The sequence below is a fragment of the Tachypleus tridentatus genome, chromosome 1 (genome assembly GCF_004210375.1).
Source record: "Tachypleus tridentatus isolate NWPU-2018 chromosome 1, ASM421037v1, whole genome shotgun sequence".
In the NCBI taxonomy this organism is placed as follows: Eukaryota; Metazoa; Arthropoda; class Merostomata; order Xiphosura; family Limulidae; genus Tachypleus; species Tachypleus tridentatus.
The window spans coordinates 65,283,676-65,310,570 of NC_134825.1; the positions used below are offsets into that span (position 1 = coordinate 65,283,676).

General features: G+C 33.8%; 1 protein-coding gene across 10 annotated transcripts in view; it reads left to right on the forward strand.

The window, feature by feature from the left end:
- The window catches only part of LOC143250628 (uncharacterized), a 113,687-nt gene that overhangs the window by 19,029 nt on the left and 67,763 nt on the right, over nt 1-26,895 (forward strand). For 7 of the 10 annotated variants that reach the window (XR_013028286.1, XM_076501533.1, XM_076501484.1 and 4 more), the window contains 3 exons: nt 15,519-15,712; nt 16,187-16,295; nt 16,843-17,036. The gene's annotated coding sequence lies outside the window, so the exon portion shown is untranslated. Of the gene's footprint in view, nt 1-11,228; nt 11,413-15,518; nt 15,713-16,186; nt 16,296-16,842; nt 17,037-26,895 lie in introns of all 10 variants that reach the window. The other 3 variants (XM_076501545.1, XM_076501515.1, XM_076501542.1) reach the window with 1 other exon arrangement.

Here is a 26,895-nt window from a genome sequence, read left to right on the forward strand (position 1 = left end):
TCAGTTCATAATCATAATGCCCGCCGACTTGCTATGGCCAGGTGGTTAAGGCACTTGGCTCGTAATCTGAGGGTCTCGGGTTCGAATCCCCGTCACACCAAACATGCTCGCCCTTTTAGTCGTGGGGACGGTATAATGTAACGGTCAAGTCACATTAGTCGCTGCTAAATTAGGGATGGCTAGCGCAGATAACCATCGTGTAGCTTTATGCGAAATTCAAAAGAAACTAAACCAAAGTATGTCCGCCCTTTCAGCTGTTGGAGTGATGTGAAGGTGAATCCTACCTTTCGTTGGTAAAGGATGGTCCAAGAGTGGCAATAGGCACTATTGTTTAGCTGCTTTTCTTCTAGTTTATCACCTCTAACGTAAATTAGGGATGGCTAATGCAGATAGCTGTCGAGTAGCTTTGCACAAAATCCAGCAAAACAAACAAAGATACAGTACCAAAGATATATTTTACGAATTTCCATCACAATACAGAAGCCCTCAAAAACACGATGACAGTATAACATTAATTATTAAAATAGCTATAGAACACTTAACACCGTTACTACCTCATATTATTCAACTTCCTGTACTTCCACACAGAACATAACAACACAGCCAACATTGTTTCAAAAAGAAAGTGGTAACAGTAACCGGTAAACATTCAAACCAGTTTATCAAACCATAGAACATTCAAACAACAATAGCTCACAGCTGAAGAAAATGTAAATTTGAACCTGAGCCTCCAGGGTCTTCAAGTCCTAAATAGCGATGAAGAAGAGATACCTTTTAGCGCTGATAATAGACCACAATATTTTTTTATGAGCCATAATTCAACCAGTTTTACCAGAAAGGCTTTCTTACATATCAACCTATCGGATATTAAACGTGTATTAAAACTTTCGCAAAACAAAAACTGACATATAAAACTGCGTAAACTAAAATTTTATTCAAATAAAACCCCTTCGCTCGTGATACTTGTAATGTATCACAGTGTAAACATTTCTAGACATATATTTATTTACAAATTTGTGGTGGCAGTTTGTCTCATGAATGTAGTTGTAACTCGTAGCCTCTCTTTCCACGCGTGTAATCTTCACAAACTAATTTTATCCAGCGTAGTCTATGACGTTATGTGACTTGATACGGCCTTACTTGTTTCATCGCCCACCATTTCATATGATAGAGAGATTCATTGTACTTTGATCATTTTGTACACTAACCGGCATTGCATGGCCTGATAGTTAGGATACTCAACTCGCAATCTGCGGGCCACGAGTTCGAATCCCGTCACCAAACATGCTTGCCCTTTTAGCTGTAGGTGTATTATAATATGACGTTCAATATTACTACTCATTGGTAGTACTGGTTAGCCACCCTCTGTCACCTTTAAATTAGGAACGGTTAGCGTAGGCAGATAGCTCTTGAGTAGTTTTACACAAAATTTCAAATACAAATAAAAGATTCGACACTAATTATAGTGTAATACGCATTTTAGTTTTGTAAACAATAGAAATCAAATGAAATATTAAAGTTTCCCTTCGTACTTTTATTTAATGATCAGACCGTCATCTATAGTTTACCTAAAACATGTTTGTTCATCTGATATAATGTGGTATTCGTGAAGTAATTTCTGGTTGTGCTTTAGAGAACACTAACGTTTTCTTGAAAACGTGAGTTTATTATAAACAGAAGTACGAACAACTAACTAAAGATAAAAATGTTTCACTGTTTTTACCTGTACAAGTAATTTGCACTCTCAAATTGTAATTTTAATACTACGATACAAATTACCTTAATATTCAGTACGAGGCTGTCTATAAGTTGATGTAATGTTGTAATACTGCCGATAAAAATCGCCTTAAATTAATAGAGGGCTGTTCGTAAGTTGAATTGGTATTTTTAATATTCCAATAAAAGTGCTTTAAATTTAGTAACCATTCTCTGTAATTTGACCTGATAATTGTAATATTACCAATAATCACTTTAACTTCAACATAAGGTATTCATTCGTAGTATGTTCATCAACATATCGTGACTAGAACCTTGACTTTTGTGATCTGCAATCTTAAGTTCAGTAAGGGTTACCCATAACTTGATTAGTTAAGTATTTTGCACAATTTTTGTGAGATGTCTTTTGTAAGTAGCTTGTGTAGCAAACACAAAGTCACCGTGAAGATTTTTGAACTCAGTATATAAGCTATCACAACGTACACACCAGGAAAGATTAACCAAAGGTTGATTGTTTTTTTAATAAGATATATTTTAATAGCATAAGTATTTATCGAGTGTAAAAAATACGCATGTAGACATGTAATTCAAATACTAGTAATAATATATATAAAACGTTGGAATTCGAATAATTTTGCCAGGAGATTCCAGAATATGTCTCGTTGCGAATAAGCTCTGTGTTCCAGGAACTTGCGGTTAAACGTTGGCCCAAGGCTGTACGAAAATCACAAAAGTGTCAAACTTTATTAAATTATTTCAAGACTATCAATTATACTTAGCTAAGAATTAAAAGTCCACATCATTAAGGGAAATGTGAAAACTTTCGACAAATATTAAACCGTGTTTTAGTTTTATTTCAGTTTGATTTGTCAAAGTACATTCTCGACAGCCCATCCTACAACATATAGCCTTCATGAATATTTATAGTATTATATTAATATAAATATTTGATATTTATTCTCATTAGTTGTATCTTCTTTCCTGCTACAGCATGTGCAATGGAGACCAGATGACTGCCAGCAGTCTAGAAAGCAAAGATAACCATATACAGTGCTTGGTTTGTGTAAATTAACCTCTGATAACGTGAACGAATACATTCTGAATATTGATTTTCAAGCTAAACCTTTAATTTGATGATGCAATACAGCCTTTCGTGACAGATATCATTGCACTAGTGCATTCAAATGTACTTACATCAGATAAAAACATTACCTCCCAGTTCTCTCTCGAAGGACTAGAAAAGTAATAATTACGTTTTAGTTACAATTGATGTTTTCAACCAGAAAGTTTATTTATGAACAAGAGCAGGTGATGATACCAGACTAAACTCCTATACAAGATCATCCTTTAGCATATATTAGTAATGCCTAAAGTATTTTATTTTAGCAAAGTGTATTATGGAATTTGGAACAATACCCCAATTTTTTTACGTGTAACTATTCCAATCTCTGAAAGGTTTTTTTTTTTTTTCTGTATTTGTTTACACGTTATATTCGACTTTTTAACTAGTCAACAGCAGTTACTGTTTCTAAGTATTGGCGACAATACTAACATTTCCAGTTTTTTCTGCTGCTTCAAAAATCATTTTCCTGTAGTGTCTTTAATGCTTCTTGAAATTGCAATATTTTTTTTATTTCAACCTTTATTCTTTGCTCAATATTTTTTTCGGATACTAATCATGTGCCTGACATCCAGAACTTGTGTTCTGGGACATTATTTCTGTGGCATAGATACTGGGCTGAGCTCATAGGCGATTTTACCTATGGGACAAAATTGGGCAAATACTTGTGGCCCTGCACATGGAAGAGCCCCCCGATGCTTTGCATTTTAATCTACTTCTAATTTTTCTTATCATTATGGCGGGTTCGCGCCCGAGTCGCGCCAAACATGCTCGCCCTCCCAGCCGTGGGGGCGTTATAAGTGACGGTCAATCCCACTTTTCGTTGGTAAAAGAGTAGCCCAAGAGTTGGCGGTGGGTGGTGATGACTAGCTGCCTTCCCTCTAGTCTTACACTGCTAAATTAGGGACGGCTAGCACAGATAGCCCTCGTGTAGTTTTGTGCGAAATTCCAAAAAACAAACAAACAAAACAAACTTATCATTATGAGGGGCTCATTTGTTGAATTATTCTCAAGGTTCCAGAATGACGAAGACCGTCCCTGGCTGAGTTGGTTATTGTAAGATGAAACAGACGAACATGGTGTGTGTATATGTGTACACATGGTGTGTGTATATGTGTACGCCTGTTAATTTATAAGAAAACTTCCCAAGTATTTGTTTCGATGTTATTCTTGGTAATGGGACAGCATGCTATAGAATGTTTAAGGACAACACGAATCTCGCTTGCTTATAGTCACTAAATGTTTTGAAGAAGTATAGCAGCGCTGTAGAATTTAGGTCAAGTGTTTAGAATTGTTGTATTTTGAAATAGAATTAAAGATGTAAAGTTTACATCTTATCTTGCTTTCTTTAGTCAAGTTTTTACACGTGTAAGGTTAAGAAAAAAGATGGATGTAGCTTGGCCAAATGGTTACTGTGTCGAGCTTTAAACTTGAGGTTCTCACCCTCCTTGCCACATATTAAAAAAAAAGAAAAAATACAAAAAAATTATCTCCATACTTTTGGCTGCGTTATAAGAGTGACAGTCGAATTCCTCTATTCCATTAGAGTAGCCCATGATTTTACTAACTGCCTACCGTCTAATTTATTACTTCAAATTTAGGGTTACTTTACTTGAAATTCAACAACAATTCACGAATGTACGATAATACTGTTGTTCAGTGCAGGGAACTGCAAACATTATCGTCAGAAAACACTTTCTACATTCTGCCTGAAAAGGTACTTTATTTTGTGAACGTTCTTCCTTTAAACAAACAAAAAAGAAAACATTGTTATGTAAAACCTGTCTTATTATATTTAAGTTACATTTTTTATTTCACCTTTAAAAAATAAAAAATGACTCGTGAATTATATGGATTTAGTTATATCTTGAGTCACTTAAAGCATATTAATATATTTTTTGAATCTCGTGATAGCGCAAATTGACAATTTTCAAAAATTATCGGTTCTGAGTTTCGATTGTACACAACGCGTACATGTTTAGAGAATCAACATTATTTAGTATCATGAACGTAAGCCTTGTGACATTCTTGTGCAATGATAGGTCACGAGCTGAAATCGTTGTTCATTATACTTGAAGTACGAGATTTGAGGTATCAACGCCCTGTAATTTTTACTTTAAAAGTAGTTTCAAATGGCAAAACCCTTCTTTCGTAGGAAAACTTCATCGCCTTCATCTGGTTGCGAAAATAGCCGTTTTTTTTTAACGTGTGCACGCACTAATGGACGTTACACCTGTATTCTCTCATGCATAACAATTTTATGTCAATAACGTGTTTGTATACATACATAACGTCTTTTTTATGAGTACATTTCTTACAAGAACCAATGCAGAACAACATCTGGTGGAAAATAATTTGAGCTTCATGCTCCGATTCGTATATAAGTATGTGTTTGTTAAAATTGTAAATCAGAAGACCAAGGACCTCAAGCTAGTATGTTAATATTGGGTTACTTGTGGATGCGAATGGTGATCAGTTTCATTGGTAGTATCAAGAGAGTTTATGTTTTGTAGCAGTTATTGCAAACTTCGGTTGGCGACCAACCAATATTTTTAGTCGTGTAACACGCATCTAGTTGAGTTAAACGTAATTATTTTGCTGAAATCCAAACTGGAGACTGGACGATTTTACGATACGCCATGAGAACCTTTACTTCTGTACCAGGTAGACTTGTTCCTTATTTGTTTTCAAACTGATACTTAACTTTAATTTTGCAATGCACTCATCTTTAAGATTGCCGGGCATAGCCAAGTGGTTAGGGCGTTCGACTCCTTATTTGAGAGTCGCAGGTTCGAATCTCAGTCGCACCAAACATGCTCGCCTTTTCAGCTGTGTGGGCCTTATAAAGTTACGGTCAATACCACTATTCGTTGGTGAAAGAGTAGCCCAAGAGTTACACCGCTAATGTAGAGAAGACTAGCGCAAACAGCCTTCGTGTAACTTTGCGCGAAATTCAAACAAACAAACAAACAAACAAAATCTTTAAGATTTAATAATGTTATAATCTTTGTAACAGACGAAAGTGAGTTACAGGTTAGTTAAAGAGAGTAGAGTCCCACTCTTTTAGTATTAAGATTAGAGTTACAATAATAAGATGGTTTATAGTATTTTATATATCTGCACTTCTGGTAAAGAACAGGTGCAGATGTTGATAACGGTTATGTATAAATTACATATAAACATATGTATATATATTAGTGTGTAGAAACAATGACGGTGACTCACTTTTATCAGCATGGTCTGTATAGCGAACCACATTTAATTAAAAAAAAACTTTGTTTTTGGATTTCTAAAAACTCAAAGAAAAGTAGAAAAAATAGTTTAGCGATTTTCACTATTACTAATAACCTAACAATAAAGCGTCTTACAGAGGCATAATCGTAACGAAACTTACTGTTGTTGTCATAAGCTGATTACATTCAGCCACTTTAAAAATTATAGTTTTATTTTGTGGATAGCTTTGTTCCTTGTCCGATTTGAGAGATGATATGTGGTAAAAACGTATAATTAGCTTTGTGATTCGCCCTGTCCCTTAGAGTTTAAATCTTAAAATCTTTTAATGTTTTTGAATGGTGTAAGTACCCACAGTGATTGTGTGGGTAATCATGTTTCTATGAACTGTTGAAAACATGTAGTACCTGTTGAAGTTACTGTTGAGTATTTATAAATAGTTTAAATTATCGTGATGATTATATTGAGTTTACAAATGTCTGACTCCTTCCCCCCCTTCCCCTTGGACAGCGGTAAAATAAAGGGTTCGATACCCTTCGGTGGACACAACCTGATGTGGCTTTGCTATCCTAATATACACTTCTCTGAATCGTTGAAAACATGCAGAACATGTTGAAGTTTATATCGAAAACAGTTGATTATTTTTAAATAGTATAAACTTCATCGCTAAAATCCTGGGTTCGATTCCCCTCGGTGGACTCAGGAGATAGCTCGATGTGGCTTTGCTATAAGAAAACATACACATAAACTTCATAATAATTGTGTAGGTTATCATGTTTCTTTGAATTGTTGAAAACATGTTTTATGTAGTGAATTGACGTATCCGATAAACCGAAAAGTTGGCTTTATATTGAAATATAATTGTGTAATGAAACTTATGTTTAATCCAACGTGCATCAGATTGTTGTAGTGAGTGAAATTTCACCACATAATATGATGTATAATGTTAGTTGTATAATATGTAGTTTAGCAACACTTTTTTTTTTCGTTTGAGAAAACAGTTTGTCTACTCGTGATACATTTTTAGTATGTTCGGTAAATCAGAACTAAAATTATTTCTTATTATTCTTCTTTTAAAAGTAGAGTATAAATGATGTGATAAGTAATATACTATTTAAAAAATAAAAAAAAACACTGAAATAAATCTTAGAGTTCTGATGTAACTATATTCTAAATTAAAATAATCTAATGTTGCGCTAAATCAATTGAAATTGAATTATTTTATTAAAAAGTACTGTTAATCAAAGTAAGCAGTGGATTAATTATTTTGTTTATTTAGGTTTATAGAAATCAAATAAATAAAAGTACGACTAGAAATGAAAATGTCACTAAGACTGCTTTAAGCTGTCGTTATGCTTTGATAGTTTCTTCTCATATCTAGTGTTATGAGCAGGTGTTATTTTAATTTGTTAGTTAGTGTTGATCTGAATCCAAAGGAAAACCTGTTTGTTGATCCTTAGAAAAAAAGAAACACGTTTTATATCTTTGTTTTTCTCTTTCTTTTTAGTATTTACAGGTTTCTATAATCGAAGGACAATTAACTGGTTACAATTAATAAACCAGTGGCTTGGCGACAAGTCTGAAGGCTTATAACGCAAAATCTGTTTTGAGCACTCGTGATGGGCACAGCACGAATAGCTTATTTTGTAGTATTGTGCCCAACAATAAACAAACAGTAAATCGCGTTAAAGAATTGAGATAATCGCGACGTAGTTTCATTAAGCTAAATATATACACACAAAGACTTGTTGTGTCACTTATTGCTTTCATCTTGTGTCAACAAGTTGTCGAAGTTTGATTTTTCACTGTACGTTGTATCTAATACTACTTCTCTTTTCTAGCAAGACAGAAAAATCAAATATCCCATCGAATATTAACTGATAGAGTGATTTTAACTGTGGCTAAATTCCAGGAAAAATATTGTCATTCTTGGATCATTCATTATTTCATGGGTTTGAATGAGGACTTTAGGTTTTGTTTCTTTTTAGAATGACATAGTGTGAAGATAACGTAACAATCGAGCTTGTTTTAAGTGGAAAAGTGAACAAAATGGGTTACCTGCAATGTGCCCATTGCAAAGATCAATTTTGTTTTTGTTTGTGAACACCAACCTACATAGTAGGCTATTTATGCTATACCTGACACGAATATTTACACTAGGTTTTCACGGTGTGAGCTCTCAGATATACCGCTGAGACTTTGATTTGCGCACGGAGATCAAACTCCGAAATTGAGCGTCAGGTTTACCGCTGGGCTATCGAGTGGTAGTTGAATTTCGCACCCTAATGAAGCTCAGATATAGAACCGTGGTGAGGTAATTCTAGTGGCGTTAAATTATTGTATCAGTATACATCTTTTTCAAGCATTGGACGAGACTTTTCCTTATCGTAGTTTACAGACAAACTGCACAGTCTGTAATAATTCGTCATTGGTGTGACGTTCTGTTATTTTAATGTAAGTTTCATGATAACCTATTCTGTATGAGTATTTGATGTGGAGTCTTCTCAAACTTATAATAAAGGGAGTTGCTTATGGAATTGCACGGTGATTGGTAGAATTCGTTTGTTGCACTTGATGGGCGGAACGGCTTTTAAAAGATGTAGGTCACAGTTTAGCGTTACACATATCTTAGATTTAGCCATCTCTACACCTAACATCTTACCACACGTATCTAATTTTCGGATTCTTCCCAACATTGTGGGAGATCATGACCCCATCTATTTCACATTATATAACCCAGAGTTAATCAATAGTGAACCCATACCCGTAATTCACGATTTTGCTAACACTGACTGGGGCCAATTCCGAATATTTCTCAACTCTTCTTCCATCATCACAGATTATACCTGTCTCAATAAAGATACGATCTACATCCTGACAGAAAAGAGTATTTCTTCCATACACGGAGCAATCAGGGCTACTGTCCCACAAAAAGCGCTATCCCGCGAATACAAGTCATGGAAATTCACACCTGAAATACATTTACATATTAAACAGAGAAGGCGGTTACGCCGTCAGTTCATTGTTATGCGTGACCAACATCTTAAAACACTAATCAATAGAGAAAATAACCTTATCAAATCACTTATTAAGAGACAACAAGAAGTTAATTGGGAAAATTTCTGTATTACAATTAATGAAAGTAAAAATGATCCGGCAGCATTTTGGAAAAAAATTTAAATCAATTTGTAACAACTCCAAAATGCAAGTTAACTCAGTTATCATATATAGCAGCTCAACAGCCACAACTGATTCTGACAAAACTAACCTCTTTGCACAATATCTTGAACACACCTTTCAGACACCAAACCTCCCATTTTTTGACAATAATCATATTCACACAGTTAATAACTTTATCGCCAACAACCAATATATTTTTCAAACTAATTTCGATCACTCATCTGACCAGTACACAGTTCACACTCACGATAATATATCTCGTCCCATATCATGCGCTGAGCTCAGAATTCATATTTCAAAACTCAAGAACACTGCCTCAGGTGAGGACCAAATTAAGAATATTATCCTAAAAAACTTCCCAGACCTACGTTACCTCACTATCCTTTAGAATATCATTATCAACAGGTTATTTCCCTAAACATTGGAAATCTGCAATAATCATTGTTATCCCCAAACCAAATACTGACTCAGAATCCTGCCAGTTATCGACCCATAAGCCTTTCGAATTCCACAGGTAAACTGTTGGAAAAATCGTGGCTAGCCGACTCCTATACTTCCTGGAATCCAACAACATCATCAACGATATACAAAATGCCGCCAGACAAACCAGTGATCATTTACTTAGACTTACAGAAACCGTGTTTGAAGCTTTTAATCGTAAACACAAGACAGTTGCAGCGTTTTTGGACGTTGAAAAAGCATTTGATAGTGTCTGGCACAACGCACTACTATTCAAACTACATTGTCTCAAAATCCCACACACGATCATAAGGTGGACTTCAAGTTTCCTATCTAACAGACATGCTAGTGTTCGGGTGAATCATGCACTCTCTTATCATTTTCCAGTAAAAGCCGGCGTAACGCAAGGGTCTGCCATCAGTCTATTACTTTATATTATCTATGTTAATAGCAATTCCATCCCTAAACATAATTACACGCACGCGTCCCAATATGCTGATGATGTGGCAATCTTGAGCAAGTCTAGCGATCTGGCTGCCGCAGTTTCGCGCGTTCAAAGCTCACTAAATAACGTACCAGCATGGTGCAATCACTGGCGCGTCGCATTGAATCCTAATAAAACTCAAGCTATAGTGTTCTTTCGTTGTCGTAAAAATAAAAGTAAAAAATTGAACAATCTCTCATTAAAATTACTCAATACCAACATCAAATTCTCGAAAACTGTTAAATTTTTAGGGATTACTTTCAACAGGTTATTGGTCTGGACCGACCACTTTAATAACATATGTAAAGCAGTCTACCAACGCATCGCGTATCTAAGGCGGATCGGTGGCATTCATGTTGGGTGTTCTCCGGAATCGATCCTTGTCACTTATAAAGCATATATCAGGTCACTCATGGAATATGGCTCCATGGTCACATGCAACATGTCACCTAATATCTCAAACAAATTAGAATCCATACAATACGGGGCGATCAGGATAGCCTACCGTTTGCCTAAATACACTCCGCTATCACACCTAGATTCCCCGCAGGCACTACCCAAAATAAATACCAGGTTTCGTAAACTCGCTGTTAAATACTGTAAGTCTGCACACGTAAGAAATTCTCTTACAAAACAGTTCCCTATATTAGCTGCCACACCAAGTACCTGGCGCATTCATAAGTCTCCGTATTATGTCTCTCACACCTAAATTCTGGTATATGTATTAATCATATTTTCTTTTTCAGTTCTCAACTCAAGTTCTTCGATTTTGCAGTCAACTCAGGCACTTCCCAATTAAATTAGCATGGGAAGTGAAAGTGGGTTTTCTCGGGGTGCTCCCGTTTCCCCCACACTAAATTAAACCAGACATCGGATTTATTGATCCACGCCGCCCTGAATGACCCTTTGTCATCAATTGGCCATTGATTTTGTGGTATCCCCTCGAACCGGGTGCTTGTGGTCGGTTTTTTTGTGCTTGTGTCTGCTTGCCTTTTTCGCACGAGTTCGGTATCTCATATTACTTTTTTTTTCTTTCAGGAAGCTTTACCATATTCAAAATTCGTGAGCGGGGCGAAGAGGAAGCCCATCTTTCTGAGCACCCCCGGTTATCTCTGTCTCCTCTGGGGATAGAGAATTTCAAATCGAAATTACTGTCAGTTTTGTTGTTGTTGTTGTTGTTGTTGTTGTTTAGCCTTACACTTGACTTCAAGATTCAAAAGACGTAAATATTTTACAGCAGTTGTTTTGAAGTTTATGTTTTTCTTAACATCGTTTTAGGAGTTGCATCAAAAACTAATAATACATTTATTACATGTAGGGTACGTGATTTTAAATGAAAATCAAATAACAAGTATGTACAAATCAAATGTTAATATATATATAAAAGTATCTTTGATAAAAGTGTGACTTTTGGATTTACTTGCATTGCACTGTATACAAACTCTGCTTTGTCAACATTGTTACTGTTCTGTGATATGGGAAGAGCTTCCCTCCTGTCAGTCCATGGATAATACATGTTGTTTGTTTAAAGTGTGAAAATTGATGTTAAATATTTCATTTTGAAAACAGTTGTTTCAGTTAAAGATAATGAGTTAAGTGTTATATAAACATCATGATTTATCTCAATATGTATCAACCAGAAAAGGATTAAATTTTACTTTTGTCCCCATAATACAAAGGATTTCCAGTTTCCTTAATTTAGATGGCATGTGAGACTGTTGGAAATTTTCCTTAAAAATAAAAAAATTATAACAGTTATTAACAACCAAATAATGGCGAATGAGGAGATTTCATAAATATCATGGCAAATCAGATATGGGTTGGTCATCAATAAACTGACTGACTTTATATTTTTGTAAATTTGTTTGAGAAAAGTTAAACAAGCATTTTATGTTATTGAAATGGAATATTTTATATAAATTTTAATACTTAAATTACTAGGAAATTAAGAATAAATCATGTTTTAATGACAGTCCCAATATAAATGTTTAAATATCCATATTTTTATCATTGTCATTCTTATCTTTACCTTTAACTGTTCAATTTAATTTTTATCTTCCTAATCATCACTACACTTATAACACTTATTATCATTGGAATCTTCCTTTCCGAGCATTAACTGTGATGAACAAATGTCTCATTACTTAGACTCCATTTCATCATTAGTAGACTCTGATACATCTAGATTGTATGTGTAAGCTTTGTAGTTTATCCTTATAATGTGATCTTTAAGATAACTTGTTAGGGAAAGTACTTTATGCAGTTAGAGAATAAAATGTCAGTGCAGGAGCAGCATTACAGCTCTACTGGTTGGCTGATATACTAAGTTTGACTTCCCGATCTTAGCTGAGGTATCAGCAGTTAGTGTAGCCACTTTCAGTCAGTGGTATTATGTACTTTCTGAGCTATCAAGTGGTATTTTACAGTAAAATGTCAGCACAACTTAGTTTATGAAACTGAGAAAGAAACTTCAACTTATTGATTCCTAGATTGTAACACATTAAGATGACTATCAAGATATGACTAATAGAGGTAGCTTGTGTTGGTTATCGTGGTAATGGTGCATGAACTACATGATGATTTGGATGGTTGATTAGAGGGTGGACATTGAATGAAGTTGATTCAATTGTGGAAAGAAAAAAATAAAGCAGTATGTGAATTAAAATAATAGATTTTATCAGAATATTAATATACTGATATGTGAAGTAAATGTGCAAAGTCTTATCAGATTATACGGTGAATATATTCTCATTAAGACTTGTAAAACAATGTTTTCAGTTTCTTCTCTGAAATATTTGACAGATGATGGATTTTTGTTGAAGAGGTAAGAATAATGAATGAGCTTACTCTTTGTTTAGGAAAAATGTTTTCATAAGGATAGTTTCAAGTGGAAGAAATTGAATATTTGTGAGTGAGTGAACTTGTTTGTAGAAAGTGGTAATGATATATACAGTCATTGGTTATGCTATATATGCAAAAACGGCTCGTTTGGGTTGAGAAAATATTTTACGTAGAAGAGCAAACAACGTTTCGATCTTCTTCGGTCATCGTCAGGTTCACAAAGAAAGAAAGAGGTAACTGACCGGAAGCTGACTACATGTTTGGAAGGGGTTGTGTAACTGAGTGTCGGAATGTAGAGGGCAGTGTTAGATGTTTGAATATATAATTTTATTTTATTATATTTAATATAGGTATAAAGGTGTTCCTTTATATTGGTTTATTTTAGGTTTAAGTTGTTGTATAAGTAAGGCTTCTTTAATTTTGCGTTTGTTTATCTTTGTTTCTTTATTTAGTATTTGAGTGTTTTCTATGGTTATGTTGTGTTTATTTGACTTGCAGTGTTCAAAAATGTGTGAAGGTGACTTTTTATGTTTTTTGAATCTGGTTTCCATTTTTCTACTTGTTTCTCCAATATAAAAGTTGTGGCAGTTATCACATTGTATTTTATAAATAATGTTGGTGTGGTGCTTGTCAGTGTAGTTTTTACATAGTACAGACCTCAGTTTTGTGCCTGGTTTTTGAATAAATTTGGTATTAACTGGAATGTCATATTTTGTTACTAGTTTTTGCCAAATGTTGGTTATTTGTCTGCTGATGTCGGGAATATATGGTGTGCAGCAGTATATGGTTTTGTGGTTTTTTGATTCGTGAGATATATTTACTTTTGTTGGTTGATTTTGCTTTCTGTCTAGGTGTTTTCTACGGTTTGTGGAGGAAACTTATTGATGTTGATGAAGTATTGTTTTATTTTGTCTAATTCATCGTTAATTTTATCTGGTGAGCATAGTTTTATGGCTGTGTTTATTTGGTTTCTTAGTATGTTGAGTTTTTGTTTTGTTTCATGTGCTGAGTCCCAAGGAATGTATAGTCCAGTATGGATGATTTTTCGGTGGATTTCTGTTTTGAATTGTGTGTCGGTTCTTGTAATTTTGAGGTTAAGAAATGATATCTGATTGCTTTCTTACTGTTCACATGTGAAGTTAATATTGGGATGTATAGAGTTAATGTGATTGAAAAAATTAAGTGTGTGTTCTGTAGATCTGAATCCCACAACCGTGTCATCTACATATCTGTACCAGTATAGTGGTGGATGTAATGCTGTGTTAAATGCTTGTGTTTCAACTTGTGTCATAAAAATATTGGCTAGAACTGGTGATACTGGGTTGCCCATGCTTAAGCCATTTGTTTGTATATAGTTGTGGTTGTTGAACATGAAGTTTGTCTTTATCGTGGTGAATTCTGTGAGGGTTGCTAATTGATTGCTGGGAACGTCTATAGTTGGGTTAGGGTCTCGGATATAGAGTTCTAAGGCTATCTTGCTGGCTTCAGTGGTTGGAACTTCTGTAAAGAGGGATATAACATTGAAACTGGCCATTAAGGCTTTATGATTAAGCTGATTTGGATTAGACTTGAAATTACAAGAGTCTTTGATGAATGAGCTGGCTGATGTTACTCTTGTTGTTTGCTCTTCTATGTAAAATATTTTGTCAACCCAAACGAGCCATTTTTGCATATATATTTCTCTACAAGTGGGTTTTCTCGACATGACTGATCATTGGTTATGCTGAAAATTCACTTTTTTTTGGCCTCAACCAAGTGGTTTGTTAGCATTTTCACTGCCAGCTATTAATCAGTTATTACAAACAAATTAAAATATATAACCTCTATGATTTAGTCAATGAATAAATGTTTCCGGCAGCAAAAGAAAACAAAACAAAAAATCTCACTGGGATTCCCTCTTCCACATGCATGGACACTGGAAACATTTTTCTTGTTTGATTTGTATTAATTATGCATAATGTTGTGGACACTCTCTGCTGCCATGCGTTAGAGTTGGTGTGCCAATGTAAAATTGAGATTAGAGGAATTTTAGTCATATTACATGTAATACTGAGAAATTTTGGAGTACATGGTGAAGGAAGTCATACTAACAAGAATGAATTGTGTATAAAATGCATGACTTTCCTGGATCAAGTATTAGAACAATAACATGGAACTACTTTGGATTTTATAAAAATCTGAACAATAAATAAAATTTATTAATTATGTAAAACTATTTAATTAAAATCTACATTATTGCCAATAATTTATTCTGAATATGTTTCTTAACAAAAATTTAAAAATAATATTTATCATAACATCAACTTTCTAAGAAATGAAAAAGGTTAAACATGCTTAAAGAAAAAATATGCATTTTTTTGACAAAAATATTGTTAATTTCATTACATTTTGCCATGTTATAGCAGCATTTTTCTCTTACTTGTATTATAAACATTTTTATTATTAATATATCAGTTTTATGTGCTTCAACTTTGTATATTTGTACAGGGTGGGTGATGGAAGAAGACAACAGTCAGGATACCTATGTTGCTCAACTACGAGAGGTGTTTGAAAGCTGTGACACTACAGGGAGTGGGTATCTTGGCCAAGATGAGATTACCTCTCTCTGCCAGAAACTGCAGTTGACAGACCAAGTTAATATCTTTGTAAAACACTTGTTGGGTAGTGACCCCAAAGCAAGAGTAAGTTTCAGTGATATTTTGATGATTTATATCCACTTTAACATGCCTGAGAGATTAATATGTTGTTATCTCTTTAGAAAGAAGGTAAGAAAAGCCAAAACAAATTAATATGGTATGGGTTTTCATTATTACCATTTATTCAACAGTTTTACTGCATAATTGTCTTAATTCAGAAATACCTAAAAATATTTTGAAGTATGTTTGCAGTGTCAAAGTAAAGTTAATATTGTTGTTATTATTTATTTGGAAACCAAAATTAAAATCTTATGATTTGAGAAGATTCAAAATTTGGGTTGAAATTTGAATAGGTATCTAGTTTTTGTATGTTTGCTGTTGATTTTCACAAAATTGCATTGTTTTATAATTTATCCATTGGGTTTCATAAAAAATATTTTGCACAACATATGCATCCAGTCTCATACAAATTACAATATTTTGGTGGTATTTGAAAAGATAAATCAGATTTTTTTTCAGATTGCTTTTCATGAGTTTAAAGAGGGGTTCATATCACTGTTAACACAATCAGTTAACATCAAAGATGAGGAAGAAGAATGTGATGATTCTACAGTTTACCAAGTTTCAGGTTTGTGAAGATTAAGAAATTCTAATTTATACATTTATTGACTCCACTTGTGATGCTGTAAAAGTTAGAAAAGACTCAATTTGTTTTTATGACACAAAGCATATAATATCAGATTGGGTGTATAAAATTTAATTAGTTAGTACTGTTTTGTAAAGGGTTTTGCCACTAGTTCCTAGTTGGTTTTATCCTCTTCTTTCTGGATTATTCAGTATGACTTAATAGTTACTATAATGCCAGTATAGTAACCATCAGTTCTGACTTTTAGTTATTAACTTATGTGACCATTGACAAAAAGCATGATAAGTTTGTTTCTAATTTTATTAATGTATACTTCAATTTTTATTTAGGTTTCTAATTAAAATCTGCTTTTGTTTCTGACTAAATTTTATTTAGTTTTAATATATTTAAATGCTAAGGTTTTATTCTGTAACCTAAAGGACTGACCAACTTTTATAGTGTTTTCACAGATTCTAATTATTCATTGTTTTTCCTATTGCTAATCCAGAAAACTTCAAGATGAAATTGAATCACATGACTGTTTTTGTAGATCGTGAAGTGTCACCCAAACTGGTGCTAGGAAATAAGAAGTATGGAAGACGTTCTCGGCCAGAATCTTTAGTAGGTGCAGAAGATGAGGCTCAGACGAATTATTCAGATTCAGCAGTGCTTTATATGGCAGATAGCACACCAAGTATGATGTGGATCACTTCTTCTAAAGTGGATAGCAGTGATTTAAAACATGTAAATATGATTATTAAATCTTTTTTGTGGTGAGCATTGATTCATTAAAAACATTAACATAAATAAAGGAGGCTCCAGAAACACTTTATTTCTTTGATTCTATTTTATTTTAATATTGTCAACAAGAACCCAAGATTTCTAGAACTGATTGTTATTGTTACTCACTGAATTATCAAACTTCTAGGAGTACGTGTGAGAGCAGGCTGCATGCTATTATCTCTAGGATGATTCTCTTGAGGCAAATGTTCAAATTTTTAACAGTTTTTATGTTTGTCTGATTAAGTACGTACTGAATGAGACTCCATATAAAAACTGTTACAGTATTTCCATTTTGAAATACTGAACTGAATGTTTTATTTATTCATACAGAGACTTCATGGAAAGTATTAAATATTAAATTTCACTGGAAACACAGTCTTACACACTAGAAATTCAATAATAATAATGAACTTAAACATTTATCATTTTAGACTCCATTACTCAAACATAGACTCTAAAGAACTGTATTTGTCAGCTCAGCTGAAAATAGTTTAAGTATGTTGGAATGTTTTAAATATTTTAAATATCATCAGATGAAAAACTCTGTAATAACAGATGAGCTTGCAAATTTGAAATTAGATGTTTGCAAAGCTAAATAAAATCACTTTGCCTGTGGTTTTTAGTATTGCTCAAATTAAATTAGAAATAACTTTGCTGGAACAGTTATTAATTTCCCACTTCTATAATATCCTTATTCTGGTATATATATATAGAGGTAGATTGTTCAAAATACAATTGATTTTCTGCATGTCATTTCTCATGCCTATGTCAAATAAATGTCTCTAGGCTGTAAGCATGTCCTAATCCACTTACATATTTGTTTTCAAGTCAGTAGTTAACTTGAACATGTTTCTGTATGAATTTCTTGAAGGTAACCTGTTTAAAAGGCAGTACAGAAACTAGTACAGCTGGCTTGGGATAGCTTAGAATTGAAAATAAACACTTAGACTTGTAAGATACCTTACCAAAGCTTTTAGTTGAAGATGAAAGTGGGATATTTACATAGTTTCATCACTTTTTTTTCTCCTGATTTTGCTTTTTCTGTTGTTTTATTCTGATGGACATTTCACTTTTATCTTCAACCCCAGCAGCTAGTCACATAAAATTAGGAACTGGCCAGTAATGTGGTGATATTACAATCATTTTTGTGAATACAGGTGATTTTTTATTGTTGTGCATTTATTTGTTTGTTTTGCTCTCTGTGTTCTACTTGTTCTTTTGTTAACAATCCTAAAGTTGCATTTATGTTGGATATAAGTGTACCTGAATACTACAGTAGAAGTCTCACACTGGACTCATGAATTTTCTTGTATTTACAGTTATTCATGGTTAAAGCACAGAAACTTGTTTTTGTCCTCTCAATCAAATTTTAAAAAAAATTTGTTTCTCTAGAATATAATTACTTCTAGTAATTAACAGTTTTAATGACTGATTGGCTACCTTGCAAGATTTTTTTATGATAGCACAGATAAGTTCCAGAAAATAATTTTTGTGTTACATCTCTATCTATCTCTTTTTCTTTCTGTTGCTATGTGCTGTTATTAAATGAACCAGATTTGAAATTACATTGGAAAATTCTCATTAACTTCAATATTTTATGGCATGGTTATTAAATATTCAGGAGAAATTATTATAGAAATGAGATCACTTAGAAGTATACACAGTTTTTTTTTTAACAATTAATAACTAAATGACTGCTAATCACTATTTCTCTCAGAAATATTTGTTTCTCTTTTATTAAAGATATAATAATTTGTTGCAGGAAGTAGTGTAATAAATCTATGATGTTTGTCATCGATAAAACTAAAATTTGTTGTGATTCTTTCATTGATAAAGAAATTTTATTGTTTAAGGATATAATGTAAACAATAACTAATGATCAGTTTTGTTAAATAAGCAAAAAGTAATATACATTTATTAAAGTGATTCTTTGTTAAAATTAGAGCCAGTTTTAATGATTATACATTTTTGTTTTCAAGAATATAGGTCATTATTGTAAAACTTATAATCTTGGAAGGTTACTGGAAAAGATAACACTAATAAATATCTTTTTCCTAAATCACAGTTTTTCTGCTATGCCAGAGAAAAATTTAAAAAGCTTTCAAATATTTACAAGTGCATATCTCAAGAAAAGTGATAAAGTAGTACTAATTTAGTGTAGTTAATTGGAAAATGAAAATCATTTTTAAAAGTCATTTGATTTAACAAATGGAAAACTGCACAAAGGAAAATTTGATTGTAACGAGCAGTATTTAAACTGCTAGTATCACGGTTTATGTTCTTTGTGTAATAAACTGTTCATTTAATTTATAGATTAGAAACTAAAAGTAATTTAGTATTTTGTAATTAATCTGGCTGTTTTTTGTCCATCTTCTAATTCAGCTACAAATCATCTTGACAGGAGGGAACATTCAGGGTCATTGAATATACCTTAATTTATCAGTATGCATTTAAAACAGAGATTGAATCATAGTTTATTTGTTCTTAGAGTTATATGATTCAATATAATACACTTTAAGTGTCAAGGTGTACAAACAAGGATATGCAATATCACTCCTGTATACTGATAATATCAAAAAGATACTGTTTAAAGATTTTCATGTGAAACTTTACTCCTGGTTATAATAATTCCAGTCTGCTTAAAACTGTTGTATTCTCAAATAGACTGATTTTCATTCATAGTAATTAAATAGATTCTGCAGAATAACAGGAGGTTTTTTAGTACTAAATCTGAATTCTCAGATTTTGACTTAGTTATGAAAGTAACAAATAGGGCACAATTTAGTGTGAAAACAATTATTGAAAACGTAAGACAAATTTGTGAGTGTTAAAAAAAAAGTTGGTGCTTTTACTGTAGACTGTGAACACCAAATAAGTTAAAATGATTTTCAGTAAGTCATGTGATCACAGTCAGTATGAAGTCAGGTGGAATGGAGTATATTAGAACTACATTTTAACATTGGCACTTGATAGGTAGTATGATGCCACCAAAAATTGAACACTTTTGTGAAGAATATGTAAAAATCCTTACTGAGATGAAATAGTATATTCAGGTATTAAAGATGTGTTCACATTGGAGATTTAGAATTTTTTTAAGATACAGGTATTCTTTACACTTAATAGCTTGGAAAACAAAGCGACATAGATCAATTTGAGGCATCAAACCATCCAGAAATAGATTTGCTATAAGTTGTATAGTGCTCATGGTAAACAAAGTAAAGTACTGTAACAGATAAGAATCCATTGAACTCAAAGGCCAGTGGCAAAAGCCATCACTTGTCCAGAATAACAACACATAAAGTAATCAAGAAGAATTTCCAGCTGGTAAAGCAACACAATTCAAATGTTTCCATGCCATATCTAGAAATGGAATGTTACCAAGCTGTGGAAAAATGGATATAACTTCTTCACAAAGCTTATGTATAGCTTAATATCTGTAGCAACTGTCTTGCCATTGTCTACAAATAAATAGGTGAAGAATTGTTTACAGTGATACATGTTGTGCCATGAAAACCTTTCAAAGGACTTCAGGATCATCAGCAAATGTTGTGCCAGTGGCTAGTTAGGGGTCAGAAGAATTGATATGTAAGAGAAGTCTAATCTGCTTATTATTAGACTGATGTTCCAGATCTTTTGTACCACATATGGAAATGAGACCAACAATTACACTTCTAATTCAACTGTCACATACCTCATGCAGCTTGAGAATGAATGGGTGTTAATGCCATTTCATATCAGGAGACACTGCTTTAGTCACCAGACAGCTCCTCTAATTTTCTGTACAAATTGGATTGTTGCAATAGTTGTTAATGATTTGTCTTTGTATACTAGATGAATTATGGAAAACATGCAGGATGTGGTAGTGCACTTGTACATGATAGTATTCATGGCTATTATTCAGATGCATCATCATCAGATAGAGCATAGCCTAAAGTAGCAGTGTGTAGCTCCAAAATTATTTTAATATAATGCATTCAGCCTTTTCTAAGCCTGTAATAATAATAATGCTATTCTTCCAAGGGTGTATGTACTATCAATGTCATAGTTGGTCTTTTCCATCAAACAATAGCAGAGCTAATATCCTCAAGGTATCTACTAACCTTCAAGTGCAATAAATTGCTGTCTACTTTTGCAAACAATACTTTTACTTGTACAATATTCAACTTTACAGAAATATTTCTTATGACTGTAAATTAATGATTCAGAACAATAGGTAATTATAGCAGAAGGAATTTATCTAGCATAAGAAACATCTAAAATGCATATAAAAATTATTTAAACCTCAGATCAGCTTATTCTAAAGCTCATTTTTAAAAGAAAGAATAGCTTTTTAATAGTTGAATTAGTATTAAAGTGGTAGTTGTACAATTTACCATTGGCACATTTTACTGTATGTAAATTAGCAATTCTGCTTCATCTTTCCTGGTCACTTTACTTTCTAAGTATGTAATGAAGTGAAAAGAATATCAGATTGTCTTCACAAATGTAACTGATGTGTATTTTGCTACATAATTTACAGTGAAGCAGTTTTATTTTTAGTTTAAAGATTTTGGTGTAACTTTAGATATGTACACATTAACACTTATTCTTTCCAAAAGAGAAGTTAAGGCAATTTAACTTTCCATTTTAATGTGGCACTCAGGTTTTCTTCATATATTAAGGGAGTAAATTCAGATATAAAAATGTATAAGCTTACATTTGAGACTAAAACCCTTACCATGACTATCTGAAAACTGTAGTTTTACATAGTGTCATTTCTCATCAGCTCAAATATGACAGTGATAAAAACTATTGTCCAATGAAGCTTTAATGGCTGTGCTGATGAGAACTGACATTGCCTGAAACTTTAGTTCTCAGCTGGTCATGATATATTTTTCCTGTCACTTAAAATTTATTGAAGATTTTATTCCAAAACACACACACTTTCTCTCATGCTTTATCTTTTTCCCAACAAAAGTTTCTCTTCTCATTGCCCATCTAAACATTAGTATGAATCTTACCTCCAGTATTTATATCCCATAATATTGATTATAGCAATCTAAATCTTGAAATTCTCTCCTCATATGTTAATGTATCCCCTATACCAAATTTGTATGTAAGCTCCCCCTGTTATTACTTCTTATTCACTTTTCATTATGGCAGAATGTTATAACGATAGTTGTATTTGGTTGCTGTGAGATTTTCTAATGTGTTGTATACACTTTGAAGGGTTTTTATTATTAACTTGGGTTTTAAACTTATCATCTTATTTTCTTTAATTTCCAAAAAAAATTCAAAATTTTGAGATTCTTCCAATATGAATTCGGATATTCACATTGCTGTTACAGAGTCTCCTAGTGCTCCTAATCTGCCACTTCTAGAGAATTTGTTCTCTCTTTTCCAGCTCTTTCTTTTGTTCATACAGCTAATTATGAGCCTAAGATGGACCACCCACCTCCTGTACTGTTTTGTAAGTAGTACATCAAGTTTGTAATGTCTTCAGCATTTCCTTTGTGGTTAATGACTCCTTTCTTTCTTTTTTGGAGCAAAGTCATTTGGTTGTTTACCAAGTCTTTCCACCTTTGCCAAACATTGGTGTGCATGCTTAGAGATTTGCTGGTCAATTGAGAAAGGATGCTGTCATGCCTTGTCCTCTACATTTATCAGATAATCATGCCTTGCTTTCTATCACACTTGAAGGACCCATATTTATATTCTCATAGGTTAAATTCTCTTCTTCCTATTTGGGGTTCTAGACCTGATTCCACTATTTGATCGAACTCAATTTTCCCAGACTTGATTTTCCTATATAACAATTTTACTTTCTTTTTATCTTCTTTCCAACTGTTATCTGATACCTATAATGGGTATTCTGCCCAATTTTCAAAGGATCTTAGTTATTTATTCACATCTAATTTGGTAAGGTAATCAACTTCTACTCTCTTTGGTTTTTTGGTTGGTGTGTTGCTTGGATTTTATGGAGAAAAATGCTTTGCATGAGGGTGTCCAACTTCCTTCTTCAGCCTTTAGGGTTATCAGAGAGGCTTCTTTTCTTGTACATTCGAATTTTGCAAATATTCCAGATTCCTTGGAATTTGGGGTGGATGTGGTCCATCTTTACCCTTCTATTTTGGTACTGGCCTCTCACCTTTTCCAGTCTTCTATTTGATGGTTTACTGCAACTACAGTTTGAGTTTCCAGACCTCCTGTGGACTCCACTTTCTTTCAGGCAAAGGGAAGATTCTGCCCTTATTAGGGGGAATCCTGTGAGGGCTTGATTCAGATGGCTTGTGTCTTTATGTGAAACATTTGTCAGTGATTAAGGGGTCATTCAGGTTCTTACAAGATGGTTTGTTCTTCATTTCACATCTCCTTCATTGTTTGCCATACTGATTGCTTTTTTCCTCCCCAAATATTGTCTTACATCTAGGTATCAGGTACAAGTCATCCAAGATTTTCTGTTTAATGTTACCATAGAGTGCATTAACTATTCTCTCTTGAGGGTTTTATTTCCAGTGTTTGTGGTACCAAAAAAAGCAGGCAGTTGGGTGACATGACATCAACCATTCTCATCTCAATCATTTCCTAGAGCCTCTTCAGTTTATCATAGAGTTGTTTTTCCCTCCAGTGGCACTTTGCACCTAGTCTATAGATGAAAACACTCAATTGTGCTGATACTTACTTTCATATTCTGATTGTGGAGTCCTCACGTTGGTATCTACATTTTGTACATGAGAGATAGGTTTTCAATTTTTACTCTACTTTTCAGTTTTGCATCTATACAATAAAATAATCAGATCTTTTTCATGCAATCCTCACTCAGTGGGTAGATACAGTTACCATTATATGAGCAACTGGCTTATTCTTGCTCCTTCCCACCATTTGGCAGACCTTCACACTTCTCTTTTATTTAATGTGGTAAGATCTGGATTTCTAATCAAAACAGAAAATATTTTCTTACCCATACACAGTAACTAGTCCATTTTGGGGTATTTTTCGATTTACATCTCAGTTGGGCCCAGCCTTTTCTTCAATGCCTTCAAGCCATGTAATTGGTTATTCTTTTAATACAGTCATTTCCTTTTCCATCAGTACATGTAATTCTAACTTTTGTGAGGATGCAAACATTTTTGAAATCACTCATTCCTTTGGATCAGGCTCACATAAATTCCCTTCAGTGGTTATTATATGACCAATGGAACATTTGCATGGATGTGCCATATTATCTGGTGACCATATCTTCTATCAGCCTGCTTGATTTTGACTGGTGTTGAACAATGACAATATGGCAGTAGACTTTCCTATCACCTGTCCAGAGAAATATTTTTTAATGGATGCTTCTCTCCAGGAATGAGAAACTTGTGTAGGGGATATGGAATTCAAGGACCTTTGGACAGAAGAGGAATCTTCTCTCCACATCAATCCTTTTGAGCTTCTAGCAGTTCAACAAGCTATGTCTTGTGCTCTCGAATTGTTGTGAGAGAAGATGGTAATGCTTCACTTGAAAAATTCCACTGTGGTCTACTACATTTTCAAGCCAGTGGGTACTCGCTCACTTCATGTCTTTTTGTTTTCAGACATTGGATCTTCTGTTTTGAGCCCACACTCACCAGATTGTTCTCCTTGATTGTAATCATCCAGGTGTTATGAATTTAATAGCCAATTAGTTGTCTTGACCCAACAGAGCTCTTCTCACAGAAAGGATGCTTTACCTGCAAGTTTTTCATTAGAATGCATCAGATTGATGTTTTTGCCAATCACAGGAATGCCCAGCTTTCACCCTTTTAGTATCCTGTCCCTCACTCTCTGGCTTTGGGTATAGGTGTTTTCAGCACAAATTAGATAACTTTTCATCTTTATGTGTTCCCTGAGTTTCATCTGTTATCCAAAGTTCTTGCACTGAATCATTCATCATCCTGTCAAGTTGTTCTGGTGGCACCATATTGGCTAGGTCAGCCTTGTTTTCCACTGCTTCATTATCTTCAGAACTTTCCACCTACTCTGCTTCTTCTTTGTTCATTCTTCTTGTTTCAGACTCAGTCGAGCATTCTTCATCTGATGATCACTATTCTCCAGTTTCTTGCCTGATTTTTTTATGCATTCTGTTGCATGATGTCAGAGATTGACCTTTCAGGTGGAATCTTTATTGATACAGTCCATTTAACATTCTTCATTAGATGTTTATCAATAGTGTGGTTTACTTATTATAAGTGGTCTCTGAGACATTGTTCTAATCCTTCTTATTCCACTGTGTTGGATGTTTTTTATATTTCTGATGTGGTTATTCAACAAAGTTTGGCACATTTGCCCATTTCTCTGTACAAGGTGGCTTTGTCTGCTATTTTTCATTTTTTTTGAAGATGTAAAGTTTTTAGTCCCCAGTTCTGTCAGTGCTCTTACAATCTTTTCAGGTTATGAGCCCTCGATGCCTTCTCCAGGTTCCTATTTGGGATATCTTGGTGGTTCTCTTTATCCACCCTTTGAACCTTTAGTACCATGCTCCCCAAATTACCTTTTGATTAAGACTTATTTTCTTCTATTGTTGGTTAGTGGATGTCAACATTTGGTTGTGTTTGCAACTCATGTTCAGAAGACTTTTTATCATTCCACTTATGTTCTGTTGCATTCTGATAGGTCCTCTCTTCCTAAGACGTAAGTGACTAGAGAAGAAGATGAGGCTTTCTCTCCTATTCAGTTTTCCTTCACTTCCCATTTTTATGAACACTTTGGCCTGGATTGTCTTTTATGCCCTGGTTTGGCTCATTGATTTTATGTTGTATGCATTGAAGGATTTTGAGGGTCATGTCACCATTATTTGTTTTTACGTTGAGATTCTAAGGTGCCATGCCACTTTGACTAGTTGGGCTCATCAGATAGGGTGTATTGCTTACACTAGGCTTTCATTGGAAGAACAGAGAACTTCTTTGGGTCTCATCAAGTTTACAATATCTTGATATCTCTGGCAGCTCAATTGTGTTGTCTACTGAAGGAGATTGCACAGGCTGGTGTATGGACAATACCTAATACATTTATATCTTATTATTTGCATATCTCCTGTAGCTATTTTCTATGTCCCAGTTTATTTGTAAAAAAAAGGTGATTTCATTTATTTTGTGTTTATTTCTGTTCTTTTTCAGGTTCTATCTTGCCCTTTTCATTTGGATCTCACTCTGTGATGGGTATTGCCTGATCAGGTGTGCTTATTTACAAATCTGCCATAGTTACCAGCTGACTGATTTCAAATTTTCTTAACAGCAACAAGCTCTGTTGAGATGGGGTGTTCCAAATCACCATCTTCTGCACTTTCTGAATGTTACACAATTATAAAACAAAGACAAACACGCTACTGGACTGCCACTCATAGACTATCATGAATAAAGCTTAAGGGAATTTTGCCCATCCTTACTGACTTATAGATTGAATAAAACAGGGTGGTTTGCACTGTCTCCAGAGCATCATTCTCAGTACTTTCTAATGTGAGTATTCCATTTTTCCTAGTGAGGCATGGGAGTCTTTATTACTACTAAATTTAAATCATTAAAGTGGTGGACAGAGGTTTATTTCTCTTGAGTGATACTTGTACTCATTATTCTACACAAGGAGAAGAGAACCCAGAAGACTCTCTTGTAATTCCAGCTCAGAGAAGACTCTTTGCTATGTGGTTGAATTCTGTATGGCCATTCTTTTTTGGTCATTCCCTTTATTTTGATGATCATGCAAGAAGGTCTTTGATTCCTTGTAATTTCATATATGAAGTGTCACTTTCTGTGACATTGATTGAATTTAGTTTGTTCCACATACTTCTTATAATTCTGGGGACAGAAGGTGTTGTTATGCAAGG